General features: G+C 38.1%; 1 protein-coding gene and 1 pseudogene across 3 annotated transcripts in view; one reads left to right on the forward strand and one right to left on the reverse strand.

Annotated features, from left to right (window-relative positions):
• The window catches only part of PIK3CB (phosphatidylinositol-4,5-bisphosphate 3-kinase catalytic subunit beta), a 166,338-nt gene that overhangs the window by 30,152 nt on the left and 120,929 nt on the right, over window positions 1-15,257 (forward strand). The gene's annotated exons all lie outside the window — the stretch shown is intronic.
• On the reverse strand, window positions 4,088-8,213 carry LOC112309694 (bifunctional phosphoribosylaminoimidazole carboxylase/phosphoribosylaminoimidazole succinocarboxamide synthetase pseudogene; annotated as a pseudogene).

Consider the following 15,257-nt stretch of genomic DNA (forward strand, 5'->3'; position numbering starts at 1 on the left):
GCTGATTTTAAAAAAAGATCTTATTTATTTATTTCCAGAGAGCGGGAAGGGAGGGAGAAAGAGAAGGAGACAAACATCAATATGTGGTTGCCTCTCGAGCGCCCCATACTGGGGACCTGGCCCACAACCCAGGCTTGTGCCCTGATTGGGAATCAAACCCATGACCCTTGGTTTGCAGACTGGCACTCAATCCACTGAGCCACACCAGCCAGGGCAAGAAATTATTTTAATGACTATCATTTCCTAAAATATTCAGGTGGCTTTTTTCTATAAGAGGGCAAGTAATTTGTCAGGTTACTTCTGCTCCTATTTCCCTGTCTAGAAAATGGGTTAACTGTATTAAACTGAATGTTGTGGTTATCTAATTTAATGCTCTTCCAGTACAATGCGCAATACTAATACACTGGCTCTGGGCAAAATTCAGACCTTTGGAATGTCAGATTTATACTGTCATGGGGTTGGGACTATCCGGGGTAACATAGACATCCTAAAAATTATGTCAGAGAGCCTCTGCATTTTAGAACTTCATTTTACAATTGAGAGTGGAGACCTAGAGAAAGTGGCCATCTGGGGTGTGCAGGCTGTAGTGGCTCCCTTTGAATCTCAGGCTCCTTTAGCTCTGCATTCAATTTACCCTTTCACTTCTGAGAATTGTTCCAAGAGCTTTTTATCTTCTTGGTGAATGTGCCATTCTACCCCAACCTATCCCAGGCCTTACTGCAAAAGTATTTCTTTTTCCTTGGCACACATACTTCTTCAAATATCCAGTTACTGAACAAATCTCTAGACATATTGGTTGAACTTCAAGATACTGGACTAGGTGTACCTGAGAGACACAAATATGTTCCTTATCTTCAATAATGTTATGATGTTGGTGTTTAGTTGGATTGGGAGGGTGATGTTCATTCATAGAAATAAAAGGAGGTGTTTGAAAAAACAAGGGAAGTAAAGGTGGGAATTTTTTAAAGAATATTCTAGTTTGATTGACAAAATTTCAAGAAGTTCATAAGCTGAGAATAGCTGTTTGATTCTAGTTATCCGTCACTGGCACTCTACTTATCTTGTTACCAACACTCCCTCTCCCCACCTGGCCATTTTCTTCCAAACAGTGGTGTAATTGTCTTGTTGCAGAGGTGGATACTTTTATTTAGTCACAAGACTGGAGCTGTGGGCGTTTGTTTACAGTGTAAGATTTTTTTAGGATCTGCTTTCCTTGTTCCCTCAGGGCTGCACTTTGAAAAGTCTAATCTGGTGTGGTTAAGCCAGGTATGAATGCATCCTTTATTCTACTTTTGGCATTGCTATCAATTTATCATAAGATTTTCTTTTATACATTTCTATTAGCTGAAGAATTGGCCATGGGATAATTGAGTCATTTACATATACCTTTCTATATTAGGGTGTACAAACATTTTCCTATATTTACTATTTTATCCATGAAACATTTATTGAGAAGATATATGCTGTATGTTTTGTGAGGTACTGGGATGCAAAGTTGAAGGCTCATGGCTCATCTTTAAGGAACTGTAAGAGAGACTAACAGATAATTCACATACTGTAAATAAGTGCAAATGATAGAGCCTATCCAGAGTATTGTGGGAGCAGAGAATGGAGCAGTGGTTCTCAAAGTATGGCCTGGGGATTCTTGGAGGTCCAGGAGCTCTTTGTCAGACATCTACAAGGTCAAAACTATTTTCATAACATGAGACATTATTTGCCCTTATTTGCGTGTGTGTGTGTGTGTGTGTATGATGGAGTTGTCCAGAGGCAGTATATAACTTGTGATCATTGCAATAGATTGAAGGCAGAGAAACAGAGATGAGAATTTGTTGTCTTCTGTTAAGCTTGACATTAAGGAGATTTGCAGAACTATAAAATGGTGTCACTTTTCTCACTAAAGGTTTTGTTTTAAAAATTATGGTTTTTAAAACTAAAAATATGCTTAAAAACAAAATGTTTTAAAGTAAATATTTAATAGGTTTGTTTTTTACATGAATAAATATATATTTAAATAGGGGAAGGGAGGGAGAAAAGAGGGAGCGAAACATTGATTGGTTGCCTCTCAAATGCACCCCAGCTGGGGACCGCCCATAACCCAGACATGTGCCCTGACTGGGAATTGAACCAGTGACCCTTTGTTTTGCGGGATGACGCTCAACCAACAGAGCCATGCCAGGCAGGCAAATGAATAAATATTTTTAAATATAGTTTTAATTTCAAATTCAGTAAATGTTAGTCAATACAACCTACATGGATAAGAGCTTTTGAGTCTTCAATAATCTTTAAGAGTGTGGAGAAGTCCTGAAACCAAAAAGTTTGAGAAACACTGGAATATAAATTCCAAACTAGTCCTCAGGAGAGAGGTGGTCAAGGAAAAACCAGTGTGAGATGATACCAGGGCTTAATCACAGGTGTTTATAAATAACTGCCAGCTGGAATGTAAAGTGGGCGGGCGTTTCAGAAGTAGGAAGACGTGGACCATGGGAGCCCTTGTATGCGTGACTAAGAAGTTTGTTCCAGCTCTCATAGTCAGAAATAAGTTTCTAAAATGTGTTAATTTATACCCTTTAGAAGTCCTGTTGGAAGCTATTTTACTATAGAGGTTAATATAAAGAGGTTAGAAGATTGTGTTTCTGATTTTGTGTGATTTGTTAAATTGGCAGTCAGCATTTTGTATATCGAAGGGCATTCTATACATACTATTTTAGCATTGACAACATGAGTAATCTATGACTTCAAGTCATACTATCTAAATGAAGTTACTGTATTTCCTGTAAAATGTAGATTTCGAGTAACCACTTGTCAGTGATACCAAATTCTTGTAAATTGTTTTTAATGTGTTCGTTATGGTTATAAGCTAATACTGACAAGAGATTTTCTTCTGAACCTGGAAGCTAAGTTGATATGTAAATGCAGACCCTAACATTCAAATAGAGGGCCAGTGAGAAAATGTTAGTAATGCTTATATCAAATAAAGCATATTATAAAGAACATTTACCGTTAATAATAAAAATTTCAATAATCCAATTAAAAAATTAGCAGTGTGTTTAAACATTTTCCAAGGAAGATATACAAGTGGATAATAAGCTATGATCAATTGCTTAACATCATTAGTTATTAGGAATTGAAAATCAAAACCATAATAAGATAACTTCATATTAACAGGATGGCTATAACCAAAAGATGGACAATAAGAAGTTTTGCATGTAGATTTGGAAGCCTCATATATTGCTAGCTGGATTGTAAAATAGCATAGATACTTTGGAAAAGCAGTCATGTCAGTTCCTCAAAAAGTTAAACATAGAGTTACCATGTGACTTAGCAATTCCACTCCTGGGTATATATACCCAAGAGAATTGAAACACATGTCCATCTAATAACATGTATATGAATGTTCAGAGCAGCATTATTTATAATAGCCAAAAAGTGGAAACAACACAAATGTCCATCAACTGGTAAATGGATAAATAAAATGCAGTTCATTTATACAATGGAATAGTTTTTAGCCTTAAAAATGAATGCAGTTCTTGTACATGCTACATATAGCATTCTACAACATGCAAGGATGAGCCTTGAAAATATTATGCTAAATGAAATAGTCAGAAAAGATGATGTATTATATGATTTCATTTATATAAAATGTCCAGAATAGGCAGTTCCAAGGAGAATTATTTGAAATAATTTCAGACTTATAGAACAGCTTAAAAAATAATACTTAAAGTTATATGCATTAAAAGCTATCATCAAGACTTTCCCTATTTCCCAATGGAAGAACAAACATGTAAATAATAAATGAGAATGATAAATACTAGTAAGTATTATGACGGTGATACAGTGATAGAGAATGTCAACATAACAACTTCCAAGCCTTTAGAGAATTTTCATAAATATTATTTGAGCCCGGACTGGTGCCGCTCAGTGGGTTGGGTGTCTTCCTGCAGAGCAAAAGGTTGCAGGTTGGATTCCCAGTCAGGGCACATGCCTGGGTTGCTGGCTGGGCCCTTTTGAGGGCGTGTGCAACTGATCGATGTTTCTCTCCCTCTATTTTTCCCTCCCTTCCCCTCTCTAAAAAGAAATAAATATACATTTAAAAAAATTTATTTGAGCCAGACAGGATACTCCTGGAAGCAAGATCTCAGTAGATCCAGAAAACTGCTTTTAGAATGAGTTTGCAGTTTCTTTTATGCATTTGGAATTAAGGAGGGAAGAAAAGAAGATTACATGAAGGTGGGAGAAAACAAGGTGGAGATTGGATTACAGGATAGTTAACAGGATTAAAGATTATGGGTTCTCTTGAGAGTGGCTTCTTTGCTTCTGAGGGGTCTGAAAAGAGGCTTTTCAAAGGTATGTTAACCTCCATGTGCAGAAACAATGGCCTGGGGCTTGCTTAAAGCAAACACAGACCTTTTACTAAAGAAGTTATATGCCTGCGGCATGCCTACCCATCATGACCTACCTAGTTAGGAATTCTTGATTAGATCACTCTGTGAAGTTCCTCTCCGTAGAACCCCGTTTTTTGTCTGAAGGAATGATCCAAGTTACTGTCTCAACTGTGGTGATACACAGAAACCCTCTTAAAAGAAGTAACTTTTGAGTTGAGACATGAACATTAGAAGTGGCCGATGAGCCCTGGTCAGTTTGGCTCAGTTAGTTGGGCCAGAAGGTTGTGGGTTCAATACCAGCTCAGGGCACATGCCTAGGTTGCAGTTTTGGTCCTTAGTGGGCACACATATGAAGGGCAGCCCAGTTAATGTTTCTCTCACATTGATGTCTCTCCCTCTCTTTCTCCTTCCCTTCTCCTCTCTCTAAATAAACATATATATATATATTTTTTAAAAGAAGTTGGCCGATGACCTGGAGCAAGACATTCCAAGCTGAAGGAACAACACGTACAAAAGCCTTAAGGTAGGAACAAAGTATGTAATGAACGGATAGCAAAACCAGTATGAACAGATAGCAAAAACCAGTGAATGAGGAAGAGAGTGGAAGATGAGGTTGGAGGTAGACAAATAACAAATCATGTAGGGTCTTTGTAGGTCATAGTTGCAACTCAGAGTTACAATGGAAAGCTTTTGGAAGGTTTTAAGCAAGGAACTGTAGTGATCTAATTTTTGCTGTACAAGGTACATTCTGGTCACTCTGGCACAGATGAATTGTGGAGAGGCTGAACTGGAGGCAGTGAGGCTGATTAGGAGGGTGTTGGAGAAAAGCAGTTAAGAAATGCTGTTAATGGCTTAGAATGAGGCTATGTCAGGGACAGTAGGAGTGTTGAGTGAGTTTGGTATGTTTTGGAGGTAGAGCCAGTTTTTTCTGTTTGTTTTTGGCTGAGATAGTGTTTGAGGAGGAACAGGACTGGAGGATATCAGTAGTTTACATCGTAGCATTGTAAAAATATTGGAAATAGTCAAAGTACCCACACACTGTGGTACATCTACACAACAAAGGACAGTGCAGATGTAAAAAAAGAATGAATATCTCTATGAACTGATATACAGTGTAATTTCCAGAACATATTGTTAATGAGAAACATTGTTTTTTCACTCAGAATAAATTTTGTTTTCTCTGATTGATTTAAAGTCTTTTTGTCTTGCTTGATTTTTTCTGCAGATAAACTAGAAATTTATAGTTTCCCCCCTAAATATGCAATGATGTTCTTTCTTTTTTTAATTTATTTTTTAGAAAAAGAGAGAAATATCAGTGTGTGAGAGACACATCCATTGGTTGCCTCTCATGCGCCCCCAACTGGGGGCCTGGCCTGCAACCCAGGCATGTGCCCTGACTGGGAATTGAACCAGCAACCTTTTGGTTCACAGGTTGGTGCTCAATACACTGAGCCACAATAGTCAGGGCCAATGATGTTCTCTCATAAATTTCCCTCTTGGATTTTCTTATCATCCTGCTTTAAGAAAATCCATATATTCAATGTAGTTGCTCACAGTTTGACCCACACCAAATGGTTGTTTAAACCAAATATCTGAGCAGCAAACTGAGCTAATCCTTTTGGAGAAAGTATGATTGAACAGCTAAGATCACTGTATAGTTGAAGAGAAGACCACACAGCCTGAGCTCCTCAGGCTGGATGAGGGGAGAACCACTGATAACTGGACATCACTGGCCCTAAACCATTGCTTTCACCTGCCCCTGCCACAAATACTATAGGATTGCCACCCCCTTTATACTCAGCTTTAATTCTCAGAGTTTCATCTGGTCCTTTATGGGCAGAGGTTACCTGAAGTTCACATGGATGCCAAAATTTCCACAAGCCTTGATTTTTTTCATAGTGACCAAGATCCGAAGTTGAGCCCATCAGTACTAGAGGCCTGTACTGACTTTTTGATTTCAGAAGCAACTTTACTCTTTCAGCAACCCACTCAAAATTTTTCTTTACCATCTGGAGCCCTTCAGGAGTTACTTCCTTGAGATCACAATATGACTCTCTTTCTGTCTGCTTTGATCTGTTGATGAACAGAGTCTCCAGGAATCATTATTAATTACATCAGCAAGAATAATTTCTTTGGTGGTGACATCAACACCCAATTCAGTCTTCATATTAACCAGTGTACAGTCCTGGACAAACAGGATTTCTCTAATACTTCAAAAATAGCTTGTGTAGCATGGCTCATGATATCCACTTCAGTTTGGCCTCTAACAAGTCCAGCAAAGCAAAATTTTACAGCAATGATCTGTTCCTCAGATCACTGTGGATCATTATTGACATCATCCTTAAAAAACATCTCCACTTTAGGAAGGTAAAACTTGTACGTTCCTTGACATCAGTATTGTTTTGAGAACAGAAACAGTTGCTGCTGTTCTACAAACCCATTCATTTGGAATCATTTCACACTTTGGTGCAATGAAAGCTGTCTCTTCACATTTTCTGGTGAAAGCAGTTTTGATACCTGCCTCCTATGACAACTGCAATATACAGCTAGTAATTTTATTCGAGATTGTAGCTTTTCCTTCCAGGTGATTCTTTCAGGCTGCATTTCCTGTTATAATCTGGTCATTGGACTGCAGGAGGACTTTTCCTGGACTATTTAACAATTCACAGACTTCATTTGTTTTATCCTCATAGAGGGTTTTAAAAACAAAACAAAACAAAGCAATGTTCAGTACCTCAGCTGTTGCCATTATCCTGGGTGGGCTAGGGGCAGTGACTGAACTAGGAAGAGACATAGGACTTTGGAAAAGAGGAGTCAAGGAACATACTGCTAATAAGTGCAAAAGAATAACTATAGTGTGCTGTCTTTTAGGTAAGAAAAAGGGAGAACCAAGAATATGGATATGTATTTGCACATTTATACAAAAACATACCCAGGAAGGATAGCCAGAAACTGATGATATTGGTTTGCCTACAGGATTTGGGTGGCAGCAATGTGGAAATGAAGAGGATGGAATTAGTATAGTAGGGGTGGAGAGAGGGATGCTTTTATGAGCATATCTTTTTGTTTATGTCTACCTTTAGAACCATATAATGTTTCACATAATTGTAAACAAATATACAAAATCTATCAGGGTGAGAAGAAAAAACCCCAAGTGAAATACAGACAAAAACGGACCTAGGAAGCTTGAACCTGAGTCTTGGCTCCTCGCCTTTCTCCCGGAACAATATGAGCTTCAGCACTAGTCCTAACTCTCCACAAACTACTGGACCCTGGGCTCTGTGCAGTCGCTCAATCACTGGGTCTGGCTGGTAAGTGTTGTGGCAAGCATCTATGCAGATGCTGGGGGTTTGGGCTTCCCAGTCTCAGTGTCCCATCCACCAGTGTGTGGGGCAGCTGGGGATCTAGGAGCCTGGCTGCAGGGATGGCCGAGGGTGTGGCAGGCATAGATGGCATCCAGAACGAGAAGAAGACTCTGCAATGCCTGAATGACTGCCTGGCCTCCTACTTGGAGAGGGTGAGAAACCTGGAGGCTGATAATCGGAGACTGGAGAACAAAATCTGGAACACCTGGAGAAGAAGGGACCTCAGATCAGAGACTGGGGGCATTATTTCAAGATCACTGGGGACCTGTTCTTTGCAAATTCTGTGGACAATCCCCACATCATTCTGCAGATTGACAATACCTTTCTTGCTGCTGATGACTTTAGAGTCAAGTATGAGACAGAGGTGGCCCCGAAAGGTCATTGATGACACCATTATCACTTGGCTATAGCTGGAGACAGAGGTTGAAGCTCTCAAGGAGGAGCTGCTTTCATGAAGAACAACTGCGATGAGGAAGTAAATGGTCTACAAAACCAGATTGCGAGCTCTGGGTTGACCATGGAGTTGGATGCCCCCAAATCTCGGGACCTCAGCAAGGTTATGGCAGACATCTGGGCCCAGTGTGATGACCTTGCTTGGAAGAACTGAGAGGAGTTAAGTAAATACTGGTCCTAGCAGATTGAGGAGAGCACCACAGTAGTCACCTTGCAGACCTCAGATAGGAGCTGCTGAGATGACACTCAGAGCTGAGATGTATGGTCCAGTCCTTGGGGATTGACCTGGACTCATTGAGAGATCTGAAGGCCAGTTTGGAGAACAGCCCAAGGGAGGTGGAGGTATTCCATGCCATGGAGATGGAACAACTCAACGGGATCCTGCTGCACCTGGGTCAGAGCTGGCCCAGACCAGGGCAGAAGGGCAGCACCAGGCCTAGGAGTAAGAGGCCCTGCTGAACATCATGGTCAAGCTGTTGGCTGAGATTGCCATCTACTGCCACTTACTGAGAGAAGGGGAGGACTTTGATATTGTTGATGCCCTGGACCAAAGCCACTCCATTCATACCATATAAAAGATCACCACCCGCAGAATTGTGGATGGCAAAGTGGTGTCTGAGGTCAACAGCACCAAAGTTTTGAGGCGTTAAAGGCAGCAGAAGTGGGGCACCTCTTGGCAGGGCAGGGGGCCAGTAAAAAGTTCAGAGATCAACGAAAGACCTACGTGGATTTCTCATGAATAACAATCAAGTTGAAAGGGAGAATTAAAAAAACTATACCAATTAGCTACACAGAATTTTGACTGTAAACCCTAGGCTGAAACAAAAACTTTATAAACTGTCAACTGATGGTCATCGGTGTCAGTTCAGCACCAACAGCAATCCCCAATTTAGGGTGCAGTAAAGAAGAAAACTTCAGGTCAGTTGTGATACAGCATGGCTGCGAGGCAGCCCTGGGGCCAGTCCCCTCTCTGGCTAGACAGCTCTGTTCTTGAGAAAAGTTCAGTGTTACGACTTTGATGTTGGGGTAACTCAGTCTTCAGTCTTCAGTGGAAAATGGACAGTACTTTCTCTGAGCCAGAGGGTAAATGCCTTTACAGATAGAAGTCCCCGCCCCTGGTTCTTGATTGGTCTATCCTTTTGCAAATGAGGACTCCAAATCCTCATAGTTTGGTCCAAAAAGTACTTTCCCAACTGGTCAGAATGGAGCCCATATGCAACTATATAATTATAAGTAATTATAATACTTATAAGTATTATATATATTATAATATATATAATATTAAGTATATATTATATAAGTATGGAATAAATTCAGATGTGATATTGCTACTCAAAGGCTATATATCTGTCATTTTGAGATGTTGCCAAATTGCTCTTATGTTTGGACTTAGGCTCCCCAATTAATAATAAGGGATAATGTATATTTTTCCTCCCATCCCAAGCTTTGAGATTTAGTTGACATACAACATTTGTATGAGTTAAAAGTGTGCAGTGTGATGATTTGATATGTGTGTGTATTGCAAAATATTTACCACAATAAGGTCAACACATCCTCCACATAATTTACACAATTGCCATTGTGGTGGTGTTATGATGGATAGATAGTGCATATTTATTCACAACCTGGCCAACAAAGTAACTTTTTAGCATATAGGGATTTCTTCCCAAAGGGATGTGTTGAAATGGTGTCTCATTGCTTTTTTTTTTGTATTTTTTTTTTAAAAAGATGTTATTTATGGGTAGGGAGGAAAGAGAGGTAGAGAAACAGCTATTGGTTGCCTCCTGCACATGCCCAGACCAGGGACCAGGGACCAGGGACCAAATTTGCAGCCCAGGCATGACCTGACCGGGAATCCAACTGGTAATCCTTTGTTTTATGGGATGTTGCCCAGCCAACTGAGCCACACCAGTCAGGGCTCACTGTAGTTTTAATTTGCATTTTTCTAATTAGTAAGAGTAAGAGTCTATTCATATTTTAAAGACTTCCTTTTCTTTGAACATTCATCAGGTTTTCAAGCAGAAATGAATATCTTTATATTTCATTTTTTTCTAATTCAAGTATAACATGTACAGCAGAGTGTGTAATTCTTAATATAGTGAGATGGATTTTCATAAGCCTCAACACTCATCCTAGGGGTTCTGGTAATTTTTACCAGAAGATGTCAACAAAAATTTATTCTTACCTCAAATGGTCCTTGTATGGTTTGTGTACTGAAATATTACTAAGTTAGTTGTCTTATTAGGCCATCAAGAAAAAGAATCAAGTTCACATGTGTAGGCAGTGACCTTGTACATTACACCTGCTGTCTGATAGTCACTGTAAGATGCATTTCTACATCAGAAATGTTAAAATGTGGAAAAAATTCCATCTTGAAACTGATGTAATATAAATTGTATGATTGAGGTATAGTGTTTCTTGTTTTGTTTTTGTACTTTTACTTGAACAAGAGGGACCAGAGATAGAACCTGTGTAGGAGTTTGGGTTGGTCATGGGCAGTTCTCAGTGTGAGCTTTTGAAATTCTCTCCCTGCCCCCATTCCTTTAGAGTTTAATGGATATTTATTGTTTGTCTAGAACTTTTCCTTCTAGTAAATTGTCCCCTCCCCCACACACACAATGAAGTTGTGTGAGTGGATCTTCATATGTTAGGTCATTAATAACATTGTTTATACCTAAAGCATTATTAGGAACTTAAAGAATAATTTTTCTTGAATTCTGTGATAAAAATAAGAGTAATTTTGTTGACTGTCCAAGAACAGTAAGCAATATACATACTTACATTCATTGTTAGCTGGTACTGTGTCAAATCTTTTTATTTCCAGCAATCAAAACATTGCCTTTTCTTTTTTCCTTTCTAAGTAGACATTATTTTTTAGAGCAGTTTTAGGTTCACAGCAAAATAGAGCAGGAAGTACAGAGTTCCCATATATCCCTGCCCCCACACACATAGCCTCTTCCACTGTCAACATCCTGTACCAGCAAATTGGTTAATTTCGAGTTGACTGATGCCCTTAACTTTTGGGAAAATAAGCAGTTTGATATAGCTTGACATCATTCTGAAATTTGTTTTATAACATTTCTCTCACTTTAAAAATTATTATTGATCTTAGTTCAAAAACAAAGAAACCTTGACTAGAATTAAATTACTTGCTTCCTAGCTGAGTTTTCTTTTGAAGGTACAAAATGAAAAATATTTTCAACCTTAACAGCAACAATTATGCCCTCCATTGATTCCTAGAAATTTTATGGAACTTGAAGATTTTTCAACCTTTTGTCTTTTTTTTTTAAAATGTAAACTGTTCTAACTAGATGCTTGAACTTTAAAAAAAATAGTTTTCTTTTCCATTTTCTTTCTTTTAAAAAATATTTTATTTATTTATTTTTAGACAGATGGGAGGGGAGGGATAAAGAGAGGGAGAGAAACACCATCATGTGGTTGCCTCATGTGCTCCCTATAGGGGACCAGACACGCAACCCAGACATTTGCCCTAGACTGGAAATTGAACTGGTGACTCTTTGGTTTGCAGGCTGGTGCTCAATCCACTGAGCCACATCAGTCAGGGCAAGTCTCAAACTTTTCAATTAAAATTTCTGACTTGGGCCTTGGCTGGTGTGGGTTAGTGGATTGAGTATCGGACTGTGAACCAAAAGGTTGCCATTTTGATTCCCAGTCAGGGCACATGCCTGGGTTGCTGGCCAGGTCCATGGTTGGGGGCATGTGAGAGGCAACCAATTGATGTATCTCTTACACATCACTGTTTTTCTCCTCTTTCTCCTTCCCTTCTCTCTCTAAAAGTAAATACATAAAATCTTTAAAAAGGTAAAATTTCTGACTTGAAGTACTACTGACAAATGTAAATAATTCCAAACTTGGTATGTAGTAGAGACTCCAGTCCAATTTGAGTGAGCTTGCCGAGAAATGAATTAGATAATGATTAGGATGCAGCTAGCATAAAGGTTATAAAATCCTGTTAAATGTTATTAGTAAAGAATGGGCTTTAACAGCTGAGAGGAGAGGGCTGTGAGCTCACTGATGCTTGGAAAGCACCCATGGTTTAGAGCTCAAATGGAAGGGCAAAGCCATAAAACTTTGTGAAGACTATAGGATTTTCTCAATAAGACAGAAGACTCAAATAAAAAAAATGATATTTTTGATTACATTAAAATTAATGTTTATCTAAAGACACCATATGTACAATGAAAAGGTAAATCACAAATGAAAAAAAACAGTAAATACTATGAATAATAAAGAACTAGTATTCTGAACAGGGCTGCTGTATAGATAGACGTACAACCTATGCAGTTATATACAGGACCTCATGCTTATTTTAATGCTCAGCTCTCACTCTCTTGAAATTCTTAATTTTTGAATAAGTGGCCCTGTATTTTTATTTTACATGGGCCCTGCAAGTTATGTAGTCAGTCCTGGTCCTGAATATGTAAAGTCTACTTACTAATTAATAAGAAAAGACAGCCCAATAATAATGGCCAAAGTCTGTGAACAAAGGAATGCCGAAAGGAACACAGATAATTATTCAGCATTTGAAAAATTCTTCAATATGATATGATACCATTTTATATGATTGCAAATATGATACCATTTTATATGTTCTAAAATGCTACCAATTAAGAAATCTAACTTTACCAAGTATTGGAGGGGAAATGTTATTAATTCATTTACTGCTGGTGCATTATAAGGTGATATAATTGGAAGACAATTTGGCATTTTTGGTAAAGTTGGGAATTTGCATGTGCTGCATCCCACCAGTTTCATTTGGTTTAAAGCATGCCCTAAAGAAATTCTTGTTCACATGCACCTAGAGACTTATATTGATGTAATAATGTTGATTAAAGCAAAAAGTATAAACCATTCAAATATCTGTCAACAGAATGGTTAATTACGGTACATTGTGGCATATTTATGTAATGAAATACTGCAGATGCATGAAAATGTAATAGGGATAAAGCTTAGAAAAATACTGAGTGAAAAAATTCAAGTCCTTGAAGACTTCATATAGCATAACAATTTATTAAGCTGAAAAAGGAAGCAGAGAACACAAGCAAAAAAAATTTAGAGTTATGTACACATGTGACAAAGTTATTTTTAAAAATGTAATAGCAACTTTGGCAGGTAAACATTCATTACAGTCTACAGATGATGTGTTACAGAATTGTACACTTGAAACCTATGTAATTTTATTAACCAGTGTCACTGATAAATTCAGTGAAAACAAAGCCTAGTATTCCACCCCCCTTCCTGCCTCAGATAAACTAAAAGATTTAGAATCTAACCAATATTCACATTACCCTTTTATACTTAACTTGTGAGGAAAAAAATGTTAAGTAATCAAAGATACAAAATTGAATACTTACCTCGAAATGGTAGCCTCCATTTCGGTCTTTTAGGAAAACAGATGGCATTACTTATTTTTTAAAAGTGAAGTTTTCATGAAAGACTTTTTCAGATTAGAAAATACACAACAACAACAAAAAAGGTGATGAGATATTAACACTTAAATGGATTAAATTTAAAATAAAACAAATTGTATTACTTTTATGACACTTAATTGCTCATAACTATTTTTTAAATATGAGGGAAACATAGAATACACATGAACCACAATTTATAGAACATCAGAACTGGAAGGGACTTACGTGGATTTTCTGTGCAACTAAATGCTCTCATTTAGATCACCTCCTTTTTCTCGAAATCTGTTTTCTACAGTCCATTCCTCTATCTACATCATAAACTATTAACAATAGTAGCTTATTTCATTTCCCCCTTTTATTCTTTAATGTAATATTTGACACGCAATATATGGAAAGATGCATGTAACCAAGCATAAAATGAACACTGCAAATCACCATCCTACAGAAGAACACCTGTAACATTACATCTTCCTATGTACCCCTCTCATCCCAATTTTTATCCTGAATACTTGCTACTTTTTTCTTTTTTTAATTAATACCTATTTTTTCCATCTTTGAGATATAATTGACACATAACATTGTGTAATTACCTACCTATTTTTAATGCCCTCTTTTACTCTCAAGCCTACTGGTTTGGGTGATAAATAACATGGGCCACCCTAGTTATGCTGTTAACAATGGGGGACATTCCCTGCCTGAGGTTATTGTGCCTGCTAGACTGGGCTTTCTGTCTAGCAGTCAAGTAAGGTGCTTAACAAATAGTCATGAAATTAATTGGTTAGTTACACCATTGGTAAGTGCTGAAGAAGTGAAATAATGACTACTCAAATGAGCATTCACTCCTACTACTGCAGGAGTGAAAATCAGTGGTTTCTGAATCCATTTTGCAAGGTAGATTTCATAGGTAGATTTGTCAGGGAATATGGAAGAAAGAAGTTATATAAATGAATCCAAGATTTTGAGTTCCAGTAGTTGGAAGTGTCATGGTACCAAGAACAGAAAAGTAAGGAAACCATGAGGAAAGATTGGTATTAGGGGTGAGAAGGGTGGGGCTGTGACATGATGAATTCTGTTAGACATATTTGGATTAAAAAAAATTATTTTCAGAGAGAGGGGGAGGGAAGGAGAAAGAGAGAGAGAGACACATCAATCGGTTGCATTCTTGTACACCCCCAACGTGGGACCTGTCCCTTAGCCAAGGCATGTGCCAGACTGGGAATCGAACCAGAGACACTGGTTTGCAGGCCAGCACTCAATCCACTGAGCCACACCAGCCAGGGCTTAAGTGTATTTTCTTAATGTTTATCATAGTTTGTTTCCTAGTAGTTTTGAAAGTAGCACAAATCCTCATGCTCTACTATGAGGTCAGAACTGGTAAAGAAAGTTGTCTTCTAGTTAAATTTTAGTGAGAAATCCTCACACGAATTAAAATTCTAGAGCCTTAAAAAGAATGCATTGCCTGGAACTTGTGGTTACTATGTCTGTGTAACCTGGCTGTAAAGTCTAATATCCTAAGTAACTTCAGTTGGCTCAGGAGCAAGCTATTTGTTTTAATGTCTAGGCAGGAATAACTGTGATCTCTGAGGATTGGACAAGATGATTAAATGAGCTAGAATGATTTTTTT

Source organism: Desmodus rotundus, chromosome 8 (assembly GCF_022682495.2).
Source record: "Desmodus rotundus isolate HL8 chromosome 8, HLdesRot8A.1, whole genome shotgun sequence".
NCBI lineage: Eukaryota > Metazoa > Chordata > Mammalia > Chiroptera > Phyllostomidae > Desmodus > Desmodus rotundus.